Source organism: Phascolarctos cinereus, unplaced genomic scaffold (assembly GCF_003287225.1).
Source record: "Phascolarctos cinereus isolate Bilbo 61053 unplaced genomic scaffold, phaCin_HiC Scaffold_2;HRSCAF=192, whole genome shotgun sequence".
Lineage (NCBI taxonomy): Eukaryota > Metazoa > Chordata > Mammalia > Diprotodontia > Phascolarctidae > Phascolarctos > Phascolarctos cinereus.
Window position 1 is genome coordinate 107,898,948 of NW_027555625.1, and position 21,394 is coordinate 107,920,341.

Genomic DNA, 21,394 nt, shown 5'->3' on the forward strand with positions numbered 1-21,394 from the left:
CAATTTTATTATTATCTTTTGTCCATCATAGCAATATTTTGTGATTCTGTACTTTGTAACCTTAGTTTATTTCCCCTAAAAGGACTCAATTTTTTTGTCATCGTCATCATTGTTGTCTTCTTCTTCTTCTTTCCTTCTCTTTCTCTTTCTTCTCTTTCTCCTCCTCCTGTCTTCTTCTTCTTCTTCTTTTTTTCTTCTTCTTCTTCTTCTTCTTCTTCTTCTTCTTCTTCTTCTTTTCCTTCTCCTTCTCCTTCTTCTTTTCCTTCTCCTTCTCCTTCTTCTCCTTCTTCTTCTCATCCTTCACCTCCTCCTCCTCTTCCTCCTCTTTCTCCCCCTCCTGCTCCTTCTCTTCCTCCTCTTCCTTCTCCTCCTCTTCCTCCTCCTCCTCCTCCTTCTTCCTTTGAAATAACCAGTCTCTGTCTGAAGTGAAAGGGAAGAGATGATATCAGAACTTCATCTAGGAAAGAAGACTCTGGACAAAATCCAGTGCTCTTGTGTTTAAAGAGAGAGGGGTAAACAGAAATAGAAAGGACTACCAGCCCAGCAGCTCTGGGATGCCTAAAGGGAAATCTCAGGTGGGATTAAAGTCAGAGATTCACTGATCTTCCTTTTGGAGTTCTCATTTTTTTCATTTTTAAATAAAATATAATATTGGCATGAAAACAGGTATTGTTAGAGATGGCAGCTTAAACAAACTATATGCATACTGGAGACTTATTGGAATCTTATACTGATTGGATTTGAGTGAAGTTTGTTTTATATACAAGTGAATTAATCTCTTAATTCCTTCTGATTAAAACTATTAAGTGATGGTGAATGATAAATGAACTCAGTCTAGACAAAGTTTTATTGTTGTTTTGTCATGTCTGACTCTTTGTGACCCCATTTGGGGATTTCTTGGCAAAGATGCTGGAGTGGTTTGCCATTTCCTTCTCTAGCTCATTTTGACAGATGAGGAACTGAGGCAAACAGGGTTAAATGACTGGCCCAGGGTCACTCAGCTAGTAAGTGTCTAAAATCAAATTTGAACTCAAATCCTCCTGACTCCTGGGCTGGCACTCTATGGAGGATATACCTCCATAGCACCACCTAGCTGCCCAGACAAAGCTGGATTAATTCATATAAAATTGGAGTCTTGGGACAGTCACCTATAGGGGACGATAAACAATAGATGAGGTTTTAGGACAACAAAATCACCAGGAGCTCCTTCCAGTGTTAGTAATTATTTCTAACGCACTTTTTTAAAATGGCAAATGGAATCTCTGGATCCCTCAAACAAGGTGGGCTTTGGGATGACTGCTTCATTTTACTGAATATATTATTTTATCTCTGGCCACTTAATAAATATGATGTCTTGTTCCTGTTGGGTGGTGGTCCCACTCATGCACAGTTTCCCCTTTCTTTCCTGAGAGGTATTTGGCCATTTGTCCCTGTAGTTTCTCTGACCTTGAAATAGGGTGGTGTTCCCCAGGCGGCTGTATATCTAGATTTTCTTCTGATCCAAAGTTGCTTCTTTCTGGCAGGCTTAGGGTTAAATTTTTCCTTTCTTCTGGCAGCAAAAGCAGATTTTGGAGCTCTTGGCAACAACAATGGCAAAATTCAAACACTGGGTGAAAGCAAGCATTTTCAGGAAGTTGACCCAAGCCAACATTGTCTTCTTCCTTTCCCAGCCCCCACCTTATTCCCAAGAGAAAGAAAAAAAATTGTCATTTAATTTTGCTAAAACATGAGCATTCCAGGTACAGTTATTGGGCTGTCATCTAACTTGGTGACTCTCTCTCTCTCTCTCTCTCTCTCTTCTCTCTCTCTCTCTCTTTCTCTCTCTCTCTCTCTCTCTCTCTCTCTCTCTCTCTCTCTCTCTCTATATATATATATATATATATATATATATATATATATATATATATATATATATATGGTAGTATGGGTGAGAATCTGGTCCAATGCCTTTGATCACTGTAAAAAGTTCAAGTCAGGAACAAAAATGCATGACACGTTTCATTGAAAGCATGGCTTTTCTCTGGATTTGACAGCCGAAATGAGTTGTTTCCTACCTTCTCCTGTGATCAATACCAAATCCCTACAGAGATTTAGATGCCTTTCATGAGAAGAAATCACCCACCAGGGGTGGGAGTTGGGGGAGGGGGGATTGAGGGCACTGTAGTTTGATAGAGGAAACCAAGTAAAGGAAAAAAAAATCTCTCTTGCTTCTTCATATTCCTGAAACTGCTATCATATCCCTTGCCCTGCTGATCTAATTGATGCTTCTAGGGCCACTGCAGCAATCCCATCTAGCTTTCCTAGTTTGGGACCTGAAGCTCATGCAGGATCTGCTGTGTGATTAACTTGGTGGGTGAAGGAAGAACTTAACAGGCATGTTATAATCCACACCCACATTCTCTGCTGGACTACGAATCCAAATTAAAACCCTGAAATGCAATGGTCCTGGGTCTAGAAGGTTGATTTCTAAAGAAAAGGACCTGGACTACACATGGCTATAAATAGGCTGACACAATCCTTGTGTGACCCTGGAAAATATTCTTTCCTCTGTCAATTAGTTGATATCATTTTTTTTTGTCCATGGTATGAGTTGTTTTTGTTAGGATTATTTGTTTTTTTATGTATTACATTCCCCTATATGTTTAGTTGGGACTATAGGTAGATGTTTTTCCTTATTTTCAAGACCAGTATCTGCTATTACACTATTCAATTTTCTCATCTTTACATTTCTACACCAAGGTTAGAGTTTTCCTGTAACCTTTTGTATATCTAAAGAATATAGATGGGGGAAAAACATGCACATCATAACACTTGTTGTATGGGCTTTTCATAATTAAGGTCAGAGCAGAAAACCATCTAACTTTTTTTCCCTCTAAACAAGAGAACAAAATTTCACACCACGAATATCTCAGATCCAATAGACAGAACAGGTTAGAAAAGTAATATAGTCATGGTAATTACTTTCATCTGGCAAAATATTTCAGTCAGCAATGACTAGCAATAAAATAAAATGATCACCCTTAGTATATCTATTACAAAAACAATTGTCTAAAATAAAAATGGTTTAAAATACCCACTAGAATATAAAATATCAATATGACTCCTCTCTCTCTCTTTCTCTCTCTCTCTCCCTCTCCCTCTCCCTCTCTCCTCTCCCCCTTGCTCTGTCTCTTTCCCTTTCACTCTCTTTCTCTCTTTCTCCCACCTCCCCTCCCTATCTTCTCTTGCTGTATCTCCCTTTGTCTCCCCTCTCCTCCCTCACCCTCTCTCTTTTCCCCTTCCCTCTTTCTCCCATCTTCCCTACCTCTCTATCTTCTCTTGATTTATCTCCCTCTCTATCTTCTCTTGCTTTATCTCCCTCTGTCCATTTCCATCTCTCTTTCTCTATGCCCCTTGCTCTCTCTCTTTCCCTTTCATACTCTTCCTCTCCCTTTCTCTCTTTCTCCCACCTCCCCTTCCTTTCTATCTTCTCTTGCTTTATCTCCCTCTGTCTCTCTCTCTCTCTCAACCCCCCCACCACATATTTTCACTCTTTTGTGGTATCCATAGGTTTTAGTATCACCAAGACAATTTACTTAAAGTTTAAGGCCTTTTTCCAAACACTAAATCTATCTATCTATCTATCTATCTATCTATCTATCTATCTATCTATCTATCTATCTATCTATCTATCTATCTATCTATCTATCTATCTATCTATCTATCTATCTATCTATCTATCTATCTATCTATCTATATCTCTATATATCTATACTCCAATTAAGGATTTATAAATAAAGAGAATACCATAGCCATCATCTTTCTATTTTTAAATGAGTTTTCTTTTAGCTTTTAGGTTTTATAGAAATCACTTATGTCTTCCTTAAAAGAGATCCCTCTTCTTTTTTTTTTAATATAAATATAGTGAATACGAAACACCATTAATCCAGTAGTAATATCATCTGATAGTAGTTAATCCCTTCTTAGGCATGGCTTTACTTGGGCCTTTGGAATATAGAAATGTGCTTTTACTCTTAGGCATTTTATTTAAGCATCAATCAGTTCTTAACGTTTAATTGTCTTCAGTAAAAGACCACCAAGCAAAATGAATACTGTCTTCAAAGGTATTTCCTTGGGAGTCTTATTACATTCTTTAGCCAGTTATTTTGTATTCTAAGGTTATGGATCAAGGGCAGTCCCATGCCTGTGGTTTGGACTTGGCTATCTGTTGTGACAGGATGATGCAGGCATGCTGGAAGATCCTAATCTGTCAGAGGAAGTCTATTAAGTTCAAGCCCCTAAGCTGTCTCAGCCAAATCAGTGATACCAAAGTTACATTTGTTTTTGTGATGACCATTCATTTTGGTCAAATGAAGAAATTGCTAGTGTGGTCTCTGTGGCTCCAGGGGCAAAATCTGTGAATGTCACGTATCTTTTGGCCTCTGCTTTCCCTGAGACATTACTGAAAATTCCATCATGGAAAAAAAAATCATCATTTTTATTGCAGCTGTTTATAAGTCACCTTGATAAAAAAAAAGTGGCAAAGGAGAGATAATAGGGAGTGTTTTTCCTGTTTGTGGGATAATAAAGTTAGAAAACCCTCAGCCTATCCTGGGGAACATTGAAAGCTAAAAGTTGGACAAGAGACCACACTCACTTGTTCAGTCTTGTATCCTTGCTAAAGCTTTTGACCTCTGAACTCCTTAACTTTATCCTGTTTTCTCAGAGCTTTTGATCTGGTTAAGTCAAGAAATTCACTGAAGCAGCATGGTATGGTGGAAAGATTGGGAGTCGAAGACCTGAACTCAAATCCCAGCTCTCAATGACTCCTTGCAAATCACATACCTTCTGTGGACCTTAGTTTCCTCATCTGTTAAATGAAGGGGTTGGACTAGATGATCTCAAAAATCCTTTCTAATTCTAAATTCTATGATCCATATTCTAAATGCCTTGATTATTATTTTAACTTAATAAATGTCTATGAAGCTCCAATTATGTTTAATAGACTGCATGACTCTGTACCATATCATACTCTGGTCTTGGAATCAAGAAATGGGTTCAAACCTTGATTCTGACATTAACTATGTAACTACTGGCAAGTACTTAATTTTGACCCTTTAGCAAACTTCGTTTGACTCTTCCAGTGACCCCAACTGGGCGAGATACTGGAGTGGTTTGCCATTTCCTTCTCCAGCTCATTTTATAGATGAGGAAACAGTCAAACAAAGTTAAATGACTTGCCCAGGGTCACATAACTAGTAGGTGTCTGAGGCTATTTGAGTCTTCCTAGTTCCAAGCCCAGTGTTCCATCCACTGCTACCTAGCTGCCCAATGAATCTTTAGTAGCAAAGAAAGAAATACCTACCTACTTAGCACGTACTTAGCAAGGCTAATTGGTTAAAAGAGAAAACTGGTAGATTCCTGCCTCAAACAAAGCCTCAGTTTCCACATCTACAGAATGAGAATAATAAAGATATACTACCAAATTCACAGTTATTTAAAGAAATCACTTTATTATTTAAATACATTTATGTTGCTGTATTTCCTGCTATATTTTTCCTCTAAGACAGTCTTAGAGAACAATCCCTAGTAATAATCACTAAGCAGAAGAAAAAAAAAGTTCTGAAAAACTAGCCAACATAATGAAAAAAGCCTGACATCTTATGCTGTGTTCCTCACTTACAGCCCCCTCCTTCAGAAATAAAGGGAAGTTTCTTCTCAGGTGAGGCTAAACACTTTAACCACTTAACATAAAATTGCTATAGACAAGTAATTACTTGCCAACGAATATCAAGGTCACAAGCTTTAGAGTGATACCACACCATGTAGAAGACATGGAATCAGGATTTTTTTTTCTTTTTCTTCTCAGGGGAAAAAAATATCTTTATTGGATATTAGTGCTTTGTATATACTGGGGTTTAATAGGTAGTAGAGGGAAGGGTGAGTTCTCTATGCCTTCAAACGCCATTTTTCAAAAATGAGATTTATTTTTCTAATGAGCAAAGATTTTCCCCCTTTACCAGAAGTAAAGAAACCAACTCTCATGAGAATACAGTCATTCCATTGTCCCAGCTTAGGACAATTATAGAATACTAGAGCTGGCAGGGACCTGACTTCATCATTTAGGATAATACCATTATCTTTTCAGTGAGGAAAGTAAGTCCTAATGCTGTGTACTGATTTGTTCAACTTCACACCTTTAGTTGGTGATAGAGATGGGACAAAGAGGCTGAGAAGTAGCTCTCTAGAGGTGAAATTGCTGGGGCAGGATGTAAAACCTTGTAGTAGCCTCTTATTTTAACTACTTAGTCTTGCTAAGTAGGTGCTAGGTTGGTAGCTACTTGTTCCTGGGCTGCTAATCAGAATTCTCCAGATTCAGAGTGCAGAGGTAGCTAAGCCTCAGTCGCTCTGCTCTTTTAAGAGCTCTGTTTTCCACTGCCTCGTGGTGACTCTTTTGTCATTTTCTGACACAAGGACAACTTTGTATTTGGTTGACTTTCATCTTCTTCATAAAGATAAATTTAGGTTGTAGTCATCTCAGTCTTCCAATGACATCCTTTCACCACCATACTCCTCTTTCCCATCCTATTACACAGCATAGTCTAACACCTAGTGAAATAAAAGGCCCAAGAAAACATCTGGGAAAATTAAAGAGAAGAAAAGATCTATTTGCTAATTGTTTGGAGACTGGAGCATAGTCTAGGAATATTGGTATTTCAAGTTGATCTCCTCTAACTAATGCTGTAGTATAGTTATTAGATATATGACAAAATAAATTACATGTATAGCTTAGCTTTCTTTGGGCAAATTTTATATACAAAAATCTATATTTACAAAATGATAAGTTAGGAGTGATAACTTTTCAAAAGAACTCACCATAAGATTCTTGTAAATTGGGAGTTCTCTTGGGTTAATTAAAAGGAAAATTTGCTACACCAAAAATCAATTTGCCCATGCCTTGTTAAAGAAGAAGATGATGATTTTGGGTGTATCTTTTATGAGAGAGGTATGGAAATATGTGATTTAGAATTGCAGAGGTTGAGAGGTTATGGATGTCTGCTTTATGAAATGCACCAATGGAACTACCTTAGCTGATGAGACATAGTTGCATTGAAGCAAAGAGAAAGAGGTGAATCTTCCAAATTCTAAAGTTGGGAAGAAATAATTTTGGGCCTTATCTAAGGAAAACTTTAACAATTATAACTATTCCAAACTGCAGTTGGCTGCCTTGAGTGTTAGTGTGCTACGTTTCACTAGAGTTCTTTATGCAAAAGTTGGATGGCCCCCTGTTCAGCATTTTGTGGACTCCGTGGATCCTGAGGTCCCTTTCTACACTGAAGATCAGTTCAAACAATTAAGTCAACATACATATAGATAAATAGATAATAGATTGATGGATAGATATATGTGTTCATGTATGTGTGTGAGGATGGATAGATAGATGGATAAACAGATAGATGGATGGTTATATAGTATTTCCCAGGAATAAATATAAACATCTAGATGGGAAAAATTAAGATAGATAAAAGGTTTACATTTAAGATTGCACAGTGAGAGAGCCAAATGTATGTGAGAAAGACTGAAGACATACATTTTTAAGAATTCTAATGCCTACAATTACCAAAGACACTCTTCCATATACACCTCTCTTTTCTCCCCTTTTCTTTTCCTCTTTTTCAGTTCTCTCTCTTTCTCTTTTTCTTTCCATGTCATCCTGTATCATATATTTACCAAATATAGCATATGTGGCATCATATATTTCATATTTCTGCAGTTATAAGGGACCTTAGACAGAATCTAATCCCATCAAATGACATATTTCCATTTGTAATATGAGGCAGATCCTCATATTATCTTTTCTTAAACTCTTACAATGACAGGTAACAAATAACACATAAAAACTCATGCCATTTTGTAACAGTCCTAATTATTGAATTACTTCCTTATATGCAATACTCAAACAACTCTGATTTTTACCAATGCAGATGTTCCTCCAGGTGATATATGTACATAGCTGCCCATCCTGCATGATTCCTGCCCTCATCCTTCCATAAGTTCATCACAAGGTATTCATCCAATACGGTAGGAATCTTTGTTACTTTCTCTTGAAATTCCCGGGCTACCAATAGAGCACAGGTATCTGCTTATCATCATTTGCTCTCAATGTTTGACCAGCCATCTTCTTTTTAATCATACCTATATTTGATGACATATTTTACTGTGGTTATTCTTCAGAGTTTATCTTTTATGAGTCAATTAATCAACAAAGATAGATAAAGTGTTTTCTATGTTCCAGATACTATGCTAAAGGATGGATATCCAAAGTCAAGGAAAAAAAAATCCCTACCCTCATGGAGTTTTTACATATATAGTATAGGAAGAAAACAAGAGATGACCCAGGTTAGAGCCTTGAGAGATACCAGTAGTTAATGAGCATGACCTGGACTAAGTATCAGCAGAAGACATCAAGAAAGTATGGCCAGAATGTTAGCAAGTCAAAACCAATAGAAAATAGTGTCACAAAAACTCAAAAAGGAGAAAGTATACAGGAAGAGGTTACCAACAGTGGCAAATGATAGAGAGAGGCTAAGAAGAATGAGGATTAACAGTCATTCAATATGGACAGAACAGATTCAGTTTAGCAAGGAAATGGTAAGCCAGTTTACTGAGGGTTTAGAAGAGAGTGAGAGGAGAGAAAGTAAATATGCTAGCATAGAGGGATTTTTCAAGGATTGTTATAGCAGAAATTGTAGGCTCAAATGAAGTTTTTTTTTGATAATAGAGGAGGCATGGTCATGTTGGTAGGTATCAGGGAAAGGGTCAGCAGATAAAGAAAGATTAAATATTATTGAAAGAACAGAGATGATAGTGGATGAAGTCTTCTGGGAAAGCTAGAGGGTGGGATCAAAAGTAAATGTAAAGGTGTGGCCTTGTCAAGGAGTAGGTCTACCATCTCTTTGCAGACTGAAGTGAAGGAGAAGATAGGGAGGGATGATGTCAGAATGATGTGAGATGAGAAGGAAAGAAGAGGGAGATTTTAGCAAATGACCTTAATTTTTTTCAGTGAATCATGAGGTTATTCTGCAGTTATAAGGGACCTTAGACCTCATCTGAGTGGGCAGGCTACATTGAAGGCTTGATAGGAGAGGAAAAAGTTTGGAACAGACACTGTGGTGAATTGTATAGAGAACAGATTAAAGCAGTATGGAAATTTTGCTTAGCCCAGTGAGATTAGATCAAACAAATTTGTAGTAGTCTCTATCAGCAAGGTTTTGTGACTTCATCCAGCTGCATTCAGCAGCACTTGAGACAAAAAGAATGAAATAGTCTGTAGGAGTAATCTCAGGTCACAGATTGGTAAGAAGTGGTCAGAGATAGGACAGAGAAATTTGTAAGTACAGGATAGAATAGAGTTGAAGTAACTCCATAAGAAGTCAAGATTTGGAAAGAAAGAGAGTATATCTAATAAAGGGATAATGGTTTGAATGTTCTAAGGGGTGATGGAATTGGTACTCATGGTGAGGACAAAGAATAGAGTTAAGTGATGTAATGCATAAAATGATATGGAATTATTAAAAAAAACAGATGAAAGAACTTTAGAGCTCATGAAAATGAAGTAGAACATTTATGGATAATAGTAAGATTATTCATGTAAATAGTTGAGATGGAATGAAGAAGTAGAACAAGGGAACTGAGTAGATTGAGGTATTTGGGAGTTAATAAATTTGAAATAACACCAATGCCTATGTTGAATCTCCTAGCATGAGGGAAAGAGGTGGTATAGAAAAGGAACCTATTAGCCAAGCACTAAATTCATTGAGAAAGTTGGGAAAATATCCTTATGGTTATTACATAAAAGTCACCTGGATCTGGATTGAGGGATAAATTTGGATAGCATGAAGCTCAAAAAAAGAGTTTGATGAGTGATCATGATAGGGGGAAGTGGCAATAGAGATCAAGGAGTATTTTGACATCCCTACCAGGTGAAATGAGTGAGAAGGTATGAGAGGAAAACAACTAGCTAACTATTGAGCCTGGGGCTAGAACTTGATCTCCTTTTTAGGCTTTGTAATAGCTAAATTGTAGTACTCCATGTTAAGAGAATTTGAAGATCTATGCTCTTCGAGTCTTCCTGCTGCTGGGTTTTTTTTTTAAATTTTTTATATTTCTATGAGGCAGTCTGGATTAAATGACTTGCCCAGGGTCACACAGCTCCTGCTACTTGTAATGACACCAACTATCTGTTATCAGTTTCAGTGCTGAATTAAGAAATTAATGGAATACCATTGTGGTAGTTGGAGGTAATAGAGATAAGATGAAGCTTCATTCAGCCTGACAACTATCAGTCAGTCAATAAACATATATTAAGCTCCTTTTATGTGCCAGGCCCAGGGATACAAAGAAAGGCAAAAGACAGTCTCTACTCTCAAGGAGCTCACCATTTAATGGGAAAACATGTAAATGACTGTGTACAAACAATTCACATGCAGAATAAGTTCAAAATAATCAACAGAGGGAAAACATAGAATTAAGAGGTATCTATTGTAAAAGTGTTCCTGTAGAATGGGGGGAGGGTTAGTTGGGACTTGAAGGATCTAGGGAATTAACCAGATCATTTGTAATTATGTTGTCAGTTTTTATTTTTGATAGTAATAATAATAATTATTATAATAGCTAACATTTATATACTGCTTACTATGTACCAGACATATTTACAATTTAAGTGCTTTACAACTATTATCTCCTTTGATCCTCACAACAACCCTAGGAAGTAGATACTATTGTTATCTTTTTTTACAGGTGAAAACTGAGGCAAAGAAAGGTTTGACTTGCCTAGGGTCACCCAGCTAGGAAGTGTATGAGGCCAGCTCAGCACTATATCTACTGGGCCACTTAGTTGCATAGTAGAAGGAGTAGTAGTTGTTATTTTCATAGTAGTAGTAGTAGTAGTAGTAGTAGTAGTAGTAGTAGTAGTAGTAGTAGTAGTAGTAGTAGTATCTAGCATTTATATAGCACTTTAAGGTTTATAATTCACTTTTCAAATTTTATCCCATTTTTTCCTCATAATAACCTTGGAAGGTAAGTGGTATTATTATCCCCATTTTAAAGATGAGAAAATTGAGGCAGATAGAGCTTAGGTGACTTTCCCTGGGCCACATATCTAGTAAGTATCTGAAACAGGATTAGAACTCAGTTCTTCCTAACTCTAAGTCCAGAATTCTATCCACTATGCTTCCTAGCAACCTAGTAATACCCATTTAATTTCTCTTAAATCAGTTTACTTAAGAGTTTTTGACTGTGGGAACAGTCATTTTTTTCAGGATATATTTTGAAATCTGCTATCCTTAAGACTAGTCACCAGCATTTCTAACAAATAGCAGATTATGAATACCTGTATTTCCTGAGTATCAAAATAAAAGACAGTGTGCTATAGTTGAAAGAACATGAAACTTTGAGTCAAGAGACCTGAGTCCAATATCCAATTCTATTATGTGTTGTGTGACCAAAGATAGTTGACTCCGTCAAGTGGTATAGAATGGTACAGTGATGACCTGTCTGTTGTAGTGAGGTGAAATGGAAAAAAGTCCTAGATCTTCAGTGTGAAGATTGCTGTCCAAATTCTGACACTGCTGATTACCTTGGACAAGTCACTTTATTTTGATTCTCACTTTCTTTATCTTAAAATAGGAATGTTGGATTATGTGATTTCTAAGGTTCTTTCCAGCTTTAAATCTGACAAACTATGATACTTCCTAAGCCTCAGTTTTCTCATCTATAAAATCAGGAAAATTATTTTCACATTACCCACCTTGCAGACATTAAGGCATTATTGAAATGTGTGTTATTCTGATTATTATCGTTGTAGCTTTTAATGGAAATTCTCCCTATAAATTACTTGATTCCAACATCTGTTTGCCACTGGGGTCCTGGGAATAATGTCTTTAACCAGCCAGCCTGGCTGCTCCTCTCTTTCTCCTGTTAGCCTCTGCTAATCTGATATGATATTGGCAATTATCACTAATTTCTTTAACTAGATGAGGCAGCCTGGTATACTGAATAAAGAGCTGGCCTCAGAACCAGAAAGACCTTAGTTCAAGCCCCATGTCAGGCACATATTGACTATGTGAACCTGGGTAAGTCACTTAAGCTCTTAGCATGGGAAAGGAAAAAGGAAGGGAGGAAAGAAGAAAGGAAGGAAGGAAAGAATCAAAGAAAGGAAGGAAGAAAAGAATTAAAGAAAGAAAGAAGGAAGGAAGAAAGGAGGAAGAGAAAGGGGGAGAGAGCAAAGAAAGAATAAAATGAAAGAGGAAGGAAGGAAAGAATAAAAGGAGGGAGGGAAGAAAGAAAAAGGAAGGGAGGGAAGGAGGAATGAAGAAAAAAATGAAGGAAGGAAGGAAGGAGGGAGGAAGAAAGGGTGAAAGGAAGGGAGGGAAAAGGAAGAAAAGAAATAAGCATTTGTGAAGTATTTACTATGTGTCAGACACTGCACAAAAGTGCTTTACAAATAGTATTTCATTTGGTCCTCACAACAAATAGGTGGGAAATAGGTGCCATTATTATCACCATTTTATGATTGAGGAAACTGAGGTAGAGAGAGGTTATCATTTGTCCATGGTCACAGGGCTAGTGTCTGAGGCTGGATTTGAACTCAGGTCTTCCCAACTCTATGCCCAGTGCTTTATCTACTGTGTTATGTAGCTAACAAAAAAAAAATCTCATTTGATAATGAGATTCACAATTTACACAGCTCACTAAGATGATAGTTGTACTCACCCATGAATTTCCTATATTAGTGAAATCACTGTGTAATCCCTGTCGTTGTTTAGCTAGATGTCAGCCCAGCTACCCTCAGGATCTACCAAAAAGGATAGAGAGTCTAGAAGGAAATATTAAAAAATCAATTCCTGTCCCCCTTTGCCATTATATTACATGCTGGGTTAGCTTGAGTCTGTATATACTCATACCTATCCAAAATCAACTTTGCTGAGGAAATCATAGATTTGACTAGGGTAGGGGTACAATGAGATGAACGAGCAAGTAGAGAGTAGGTAATTTTGGATCCTGGAGGGTTTGAGGGCAGAAGCAATCCTAGAGAAGACCCCTCAGGGAAAAAAATCATAAAAAGTAGAAAAAAATGGATACCCCAGGGTATCTAAAGAGATACATGAAGAGTTGGGAGATGGGCACAGAAAATGATGCAGTAACATGGCCTGTGCCAACCCCATTCCCAGGAAAAGAAGAAGAAATAAGGATTTCCTTCTTTTCTTCTCTCCCACTCCAGAATCCTGGTTTATAGTACTAACATTATAATACAGCTATACCAGGGATTATATAGGTAGACTTTTATGGACTAGACAGAGAACTGAACCACAATATATAACACTGTTATATGGGGGAAATATATTGAGTTCCAAACAATGGACTGAAAAATGAGTTTTGAGAATAGCTGGCTCGTAAGTTGGGTCTGCCTATATAGCAGTGTTTAAATTATATTAATACGGATATATCAACAGAAGTATTGACGTTGAGGCATATATAAGTTTATTCCACTCAAGTCCTACTCCAGTGCCCCATGGTGGTAGGTAATTTTGCTTTTTAAAACCCTGGCAAAAGATCACAATATCTGGCAGGTTTTAAATGGCTAGAAATGCTTTAAGTACAGGCCCAGAAACTGATGGCATATCTGTTGTCTGAAGACCAACATATGTTCAAAGATGTTCACCACCTGATTGGACAACAAATTGTTCAGCTAGAAGGGTTACTAAGGTGGTCTCCTGAGTGATGTAGTTATCCCATTCTGTGTTGGTGAAAGGGGCACCCACAACCAAACCCATAAAATCATTGATCCTTGAAGAGAGGTAAGTGTGGAGAACAGTGTTATAGTTCAAATGCTCCATACTATAAAGAGAAAACCAGTCCATCATAAGGTACAGCAGATATACAAGGTGTACCTTAGACTGGATAGAAACATTTTTCTTAGACAAAACCTTACTTCTAGTTTACTTTAAACTGTGCATTATTTGGGAACATTTTGGATGAATATCAGTTGCATGTTATCTAATGAGTGAATAATATGAGTATGTTGGAAGTTTGATCAAGATCTGATTTCTCTCTCCACCCTCTCTCACCACAGCATGATTTTGGACCTTTAGTTGCAGGCTGATCTGCTATTACTGGACCCATTCCTTCTCTAGAAGAATGTTGTTGATGAGATCTTCTGTCTCTAAGAGTCTACTGTCTGAACTCTCAGATTGGGATTGATGGAGTTAAGGAAAGTCTTCTGTCAGTACCTCTCCAATTTGTCCATATACAAGCACTGTGATGTGCTTCTACAGGCATTCCAGCAATATTTCAGGCCTGCTTTATATTAGACATGACCAGTCCATTCTCAGGAGCTCTAATCACTGGCCTGTGCTCAGAAAAGGAATGAGAATGGCAGAACAGAGCTAGGAACTGGACATGCAAGAACTCAGGCCACTTGGGGCAAGCACATACTATTGCTCAAGTGCTTCTCCTGTACGTTTTTTGTTCCTGTTCTGGAAGTTCAACAGAGAGATCTAAAAAGGACTAAGCCATTTCAAATCTCATTTTTATAGGCCACAAATGAAGTACAATTCTATTGTACTTCCAATTACCAATTATCTAGCAGGCAATCCTATGCAACTTGAAACTTATTAATAAGAGCGATTTTCTGAGTCCTTCCAGTGAGGTATTAGGGAGCATGGGTGGTTCCCTTTGACCAAAGTCTCTCCCCTGTAATATCATTAAGTTGAATGGGGACTTTTTAAGTTTCTCAGGGTCTCCACAGTTTAATTTCCCCAACCTATCAACCTTCCTTATAAGTGCAAAACAACATGCACGAGCTTCCAAAAATAGTCACTAAATACTTTCTTTAGTATGCCTTTTTATTTTTAAAATTAAGTTTTGATGGGTTTACAAAAATTTCTTCTCTGCAATTTATAAATTGTGGACACAAATTCATTCTTATTATAATGCCACAACAGAAAAATTCTATATATGCAATAAAAATCTATTTGAAAATTTCAATTAAGTCACTTCAAAAGGGACATAAAAGGTTATATCATGCACTTGATATTTTCTAATGAAAGCATCTATCTACATTTATTTTTATTTCCTGGTTGTCATTTCTGAAATCTAAAAGATACATCCAGTTTGGAGAATGCTTATTTGCATAGAACTATAATACTAGAATGAAGTAAATAAATAATTACCCTTTATTATAACTAGTAAAATTTAACTTGAAGAAGGCTAATTATGTTACCCTCTGTGACCTATGATGCTGTGTCCCCTTCCAGTAATTAGTTGAATAAAATGATTTATTTTATTCTCATCCTTAACAGTCAGAGCTGGTAATGTACCACCCACTCTGCCCACAACATCGCACAAGCTATAATAAGCTTGAGAGACCGTACAGTATACAGTTGTCAAAAGGTACACAGAGTTTCTCAGAGAAATAGGAGAACAATTGGAGATGGATGAAAGAAAAGAACTCTCAGCCTTCTGAGGTCAGGAAGACTCAGCAGAATTTCCTGTGGTGTCACTTCGGGCTTAAAAAAAAAAGATCTAACATGCTACATGAATGCGTTCTGCAATTAAAGTAGCAACTACAGGTTGAATAGATTCAAAATTGCTTACCAAGTTGTTTGTGCCTGATAGGTCTCCTGAGGCCACAGATAGAGGAATTGGCCAGAATTTTTCTCCTCAGTGCCTAATGCACATTAGTAGTGGCACCTTATTAGGCATCCTTGTGTCATTCCCTTAAAATCATAAGGCATTGTCACCCAATTCAAAATCTTCACTTTTTGTATACCAAAGGGACCCAACCTGGATACTCAAAGAAATTCCTTGGATATTGCTGGAAAGAGAAGGGGTAAAGAGGGCGGGGGAGGAGGAGCTGGGTGGGGTGCAAAGAGGCGTTGTATTTAACCACAAGCTGTCTGTATTTGCAATCTAAAAACAACACATCTTTGAAATGTCTATTCTTATTGTCTCTTTTCTCTAGACAGGTTATTTTAAACTCATTGGCAAAAATCATTGACTATCCAATCAGGTATGAGCTGGAAAAGAATTCTTTGCATTTTTAGTGCAAGAAAACACTTAGCCTTAAAGATGCCAGGTAAATAGACCTTATTGGTTGTATTTCCCAGAAAGGAAATTATTATCTGGCACTTCCTTTCCTAAGATCACAGAAAAATAACTTTCCTCACATAGTTCAAACAGTCTATTAAAAAAAAACTGGCTTAGAACACATGATGTAAAATCTGTTCTACATAATCATATTTTCATTCATAATTGTTTTGTGTCTTTGAGAGCTTTCACTTTCATTCTCTGAGACATCTGCCCAACTCACACCTAAGGATGCTGGCTTTGGGACTGTTCCCACAAGAGGGTTTTCCTCTGCCACCCCCAACCCTGTCTCCAGGAAGTAGATTATTAAAAGCCAAGAGGAATTCCACTACAGGATTATCCACGTGAGGGCACTGTAGCCACCCACCTCCCAGGGAAGGGAGTTCAAAGAGTCAAACTTTTCCTTTGAAAGCTGGTTTCTCAGCTGCCTACAATCCATCTCTGGTTTTAGATGTGATCTTCTCTCTGGCTTTGAATAAGGAGATAAGATCATTTTTACTATTCATACCTTTCAACTCTGCTTACAGTAAACCACATCCCTCATTTTACATTACAATTCTAGTGAGTTTCTCTCCCGGTCCTCAGACTTGGTGTGGAGTTTATCTGGGAGGGGATTAATATTTGGAGGGCTAGAGGACTTTTGGAAACTTGGATTTGACAGGAGTCAAAACCAGCAGCAAACAGCCAACCAACAAATCCCCAAGCCTCCCAAGTACGGATGACGGTGTCTCGGTCTTTCTAACCATTCCAAGTGTTCCCTGTGCAGAGTTCAGGTTTGGGCCCTAACCTGGATGAGGCCACATGCAAGGTAGCAAACAGCTCTGAGCAGGTCCAGTCTGTTGTCGGGAGAGGGATGTGGGATGCGTGGCAGGAAAGGAGGCTGACAACAATTAGCACATGCTACCCATTAACAAATGAGGATTACAGTGGAGCCGACATGGCAGGCCGCCAACAGTGTGATAGTTACGGGGCAGTGTAATTTCTAACGAATGCGAGCGCGGGATTAGTAACAATATTCGACAAAACGCTGCCTGCATTCTCTTATGGCTTTCATTACCAAATTGAAAATCTGTGTAGATTTCTGAAAATTACTTTTAAATGTAGCCAATCTCCTAGACTGCAAGGCTTGATTTGCTGGTGAGGGAGCCCTGCTGTGAGATTTTAATGAAAGATCATAGTGGCCCTCCAAGACCGCCAAAGAGCTATGGGCCCTGGAAGACCTGAAATAATCTGTTTTACTTTTAATGGCAGCCATTTTATATTCATTAAGATCAAAATGCAGTTTTGCAGGCAAATTGCAAAGCTGTTCCACTCACAGCTTGAGAACCTGGAGGCCCTACAGCTTTTTATCTTGTTCATAAGCAAATATGCAGTTAATATCTTTTAATATGCTTTGATGCCTGGTACCTTATGGGTACATTGTACTAGAGGTTAGAGAACTGCATGTTTCCTTGGCACTGACAGCAATGAACTAAAGCAGCACCCCCTTTTATTTCCATTATGGCAGGGGAAATGAGTCTCTCTTTTTTAATGCCCCCCCAAAAAAAATATGAGCTCTGGCTCAAATAAATTGTAACGCACTGTGTACTGTATGTTCAGGTCTCAGAGAAGACACATTTTTTCACTGAGATCCATCTGTTGGTGGTTCATATTATTTAAATTTATACAGCTACATTATTTAAATGTAAACAGCCAAATAAGATAGGATCAAATCATTGGCATCTGGAAACTGTGCTGTTATCCTCTTTGATTGTGAGGTTGTCTGCATTAATAATGGAGTTCTAAAGACTGTGATTCTACCTGATATACTGTATGACCTTAACAGTTGTGATTTTATCAGGGTTTCACTGTACTAGAAAATGAAGATATTTTGCAGCTCATTTCCAGCAAGGCTAGTTTGCATTATCTCCTGTCCAGAGCAGTCTTGCCAGTTGTGTGTGTTCTAAAAGATCTTTTCTTTCTTTCTTTTTTTTTTCTTGGGTTTTCTTCTGTGCAGCTATACTTCCGGTCTGGAGCCATGTTGTAGATTAAACTTCATCAGATTACTTTCAGAGGCTAAGCGGCAGGTAGAGTCTGGTTGCCAGAGCAGCAGAGGACAAAGCCTGCTCACACAACAGAACGCAGGAGAGAAAACATTCCCTTTTAACCTTGCATTATAAGACTTACTCTCTTCCCTCCCTTCTGTTACCTTAACTGTCCCCCTGGCCAGTGAGCCACAATTAGCATGGATCCTAATCATCGCTCAACCCCATTGGTTAGTTCTAAATTGGCCTGGAGGCAACGGGGCTGAAGTTGAGAAGTGTTCCCTACCTCATCAGTCTCTGAAGACCGTTGTAAAAATAAGAGTTGTGGGTAGTCCAGGGTACGATGGAGGGAGCTTTGCTCCAAGTTCTGTCCAGAGATTCAGAAGCCAGGCAGGCCTTGACAGCGGCCAGATGGAAGGTCTCAGGTTTCTTTCTTTCTTTCTTTTTTCTTTTTTTTTTTTCCAAACCCCCTTGCTTTTTGAACACTGACAGTTTCTGCGGGTGGAGCTGGGGGAGGGGGAGGGAGAGGAGGCAGGAGAAGGGTATTGAGTGTTGAGCGGGGTGAGAAGTAGGGAAGGGAATTCAGCCTTTATCTAGCAGAAGGTGCTCAAACATCATGTTGTTTTTTTCAACTTTTAGCCTAAGTAGATCCATCGACTGAAGGAGCATTATTGAGACCAGTTGATTTAAGGATGTGATGTCAGGCCTCTTATGGGAAGTTAATACCCATTGTGCTGTCTCCAAAAAAATAACGTGCATTAAGACAGCTCTATCCAAAGGGCAGGCTCTGTGTCCCCAGGCCCTCCCAACCTTTGTACATATCTGTGCCCCACAGGCATATTATAATATTGTATGACATGTTTACAAGTTCTAACATCTTACTTTGTGCAACTGCATAGCTTCCTTGCAGGGCTGAAGAACTTGAGGCTTTGAATGTCTGGCAAAGATGAGGGAATTTGATAACCTCCTCTCTTTGGGTCTTAGGGCGAGGTGAATGCGTCTGGCCTGCCAAGGCACAATTTAATGGGCTTCTGAAAACACTCAAAAGGCAGACAGAAATGTGTGGATGGGCAGTCAGCCAGGGTGACCTGGGGGATGGGGCCAGTCTGATTTTAAGCAGGGTAAGGTCGTGAAGGAATGTTTTAGGACAAAGCTGGCTGGGGGGAGCTGGGGGAGTGCTCTGAAAGCCTAATGTTTGATTGTAAAGGATTTACAGAGCTCTGTAACTTAAGAGCTAAAGCATTCCCACCTGTCCAACTCTAAAAGGGAAATGGAAAATGGAAAGAACATATAATTAATTTCAATTACAAGCCTCACATATCTTTGCCCAGATAGGCACTATCTTCATTTCCTGTCACTTTGGTGAGATCCAATACAAAAGTCAAATGAAAAAAAAAAATTTAAGTAGCACCGTCCATATTATGTCTTTGTTCTCCAATTTTATTTAAGACTTTAGTATTTGTTTTCCTGAACAGCAAAATTTTTACTCGTTTTGACTCAAATAGTTGTTAAGTGTTTTGTACCTACAAGGTAATGTGTGAGGCCTCCCCTAGTCACAAGGTTGCAGTTGGTTTAGGGGAGAAACAAGAAGAGCATGAATAAAACAGGTACAAGGTAGAGGCTACAAGCTAGGTGAAATGGTGATGCAGTGACTTTCAAGCCATTTTATTCATATAAGAATGATTTCTTTTTCTTTGTGTTGCTGAGTATGCCGCAAAGTGGGCATTAATATATAGAGGATTACTTTTTAATCTTTGCTACTCTAGGACCTTTAGAAAGCCAAAATCAATGTTTATTTGAGAAAGCATTTTCAAATTACCACTCTTTTTTATTCCTATGGCTCATACATATGTCTTTTCATCCTTTGAAAAATAATATGGAAATTGTCCTAAAATTCAATAACATGTTTTTGTTTAGGCTCCATGATTGCATTCCTTTTCTTAAAAGACCAAAGACTAAACTAATTTCCTTTTCTTGATCTAGTTGCTAGACTGGTCATTCAGGGGAATGGCATAAGCATAGTGTACTTGGATTTCAGCAAAGAAATTGACAAAGCTTCTCCTACTATCCTTGTGGACAAAATGGAAAGATGTAAGCCAGATGAGAATACAATTATGTGGATTTGGGACTAGTTGGGTAGTCAGTAGTGATTCACTATAACTTTAAAGGGATGTCTCTAGCTGACTGCTGCAGGAATCTCTCTTTGATCCTTTGACATTTGTTTATTTATTTATTTGCTTGTTCATTCATTCATTTATTTATTTGCTTATTTATTTATATTAATAGCTGTTTATCAAATATATAAAGGAAAAAGTACCAGGAAGAACCATTAACAAATTAGATGACAGCTTCCAAGAAGATCTTGACAAGCAAAATCATTGGGATTAATCAGATTAAGTGAACTTTAATAACAAGAAATATAAATTCTTGTATCTGGGTTCAAAAAAATCAATTGTATGGAGGGGAGGGAGCATTTATACAGCACCCATTATGTGCCAAGCTAAAGTGCTAAACACTTTTTGCAAATATTATCTCATTTGATAATTGTGATGATTTGATAATAAGTATAGGGATACTTATAAGTACAGTAAAAGAAAAAAAAAGATCTGGGGTGTTGGTAACTCTCTGTGAATCAACCAGTCTAATATGACAGTCAAAAGATGAAAAGATTTTAGGTTACATTAAAAGGAGCAGAGCTTCTGGAAGTTTTGCTGCATTCCACTCTGGTCAGATCATATCTGGACTATTATGTTCCCTTCTGGGTGCTACATTTTCAGAAGAACATTGACAAAGCGGAGTATGTTCAGAAGAGTATGACCAGGATTCTGAGAAGAATGGAGATCAATCCATATGAGAATCAGTTAAAGGAATTTGAGAAAGAAAACTTAGATGGGGATGTGGCAAAGTATTGTAGCTGTCTTCAAATGTTGGAAAGGTTATCACATGGAAGAGTGATTATACTTTTTATGCTCGGTTGCAGGAGGAAGAACTAGAGACCAGATTTGAACCAGGGTCTTCTTGATTCTAGGACCAGCATTTTATCCACTGTGCCCCCTACTTACCTCTAGGGATAATAAGTTATAACTAGTATCTAGCTGATAGAAGTTGTGGAGAGACAGATTTCATCTGGATGTAAGGAAAAAAAGTCAATAATAAAAGCCATCCAGATGTGGTAAGGGCTGCCTCTGCAACAGTGTAATTCTGTTCACTGGAAGTCTGAATGGGAGAGTTGAATGACAACT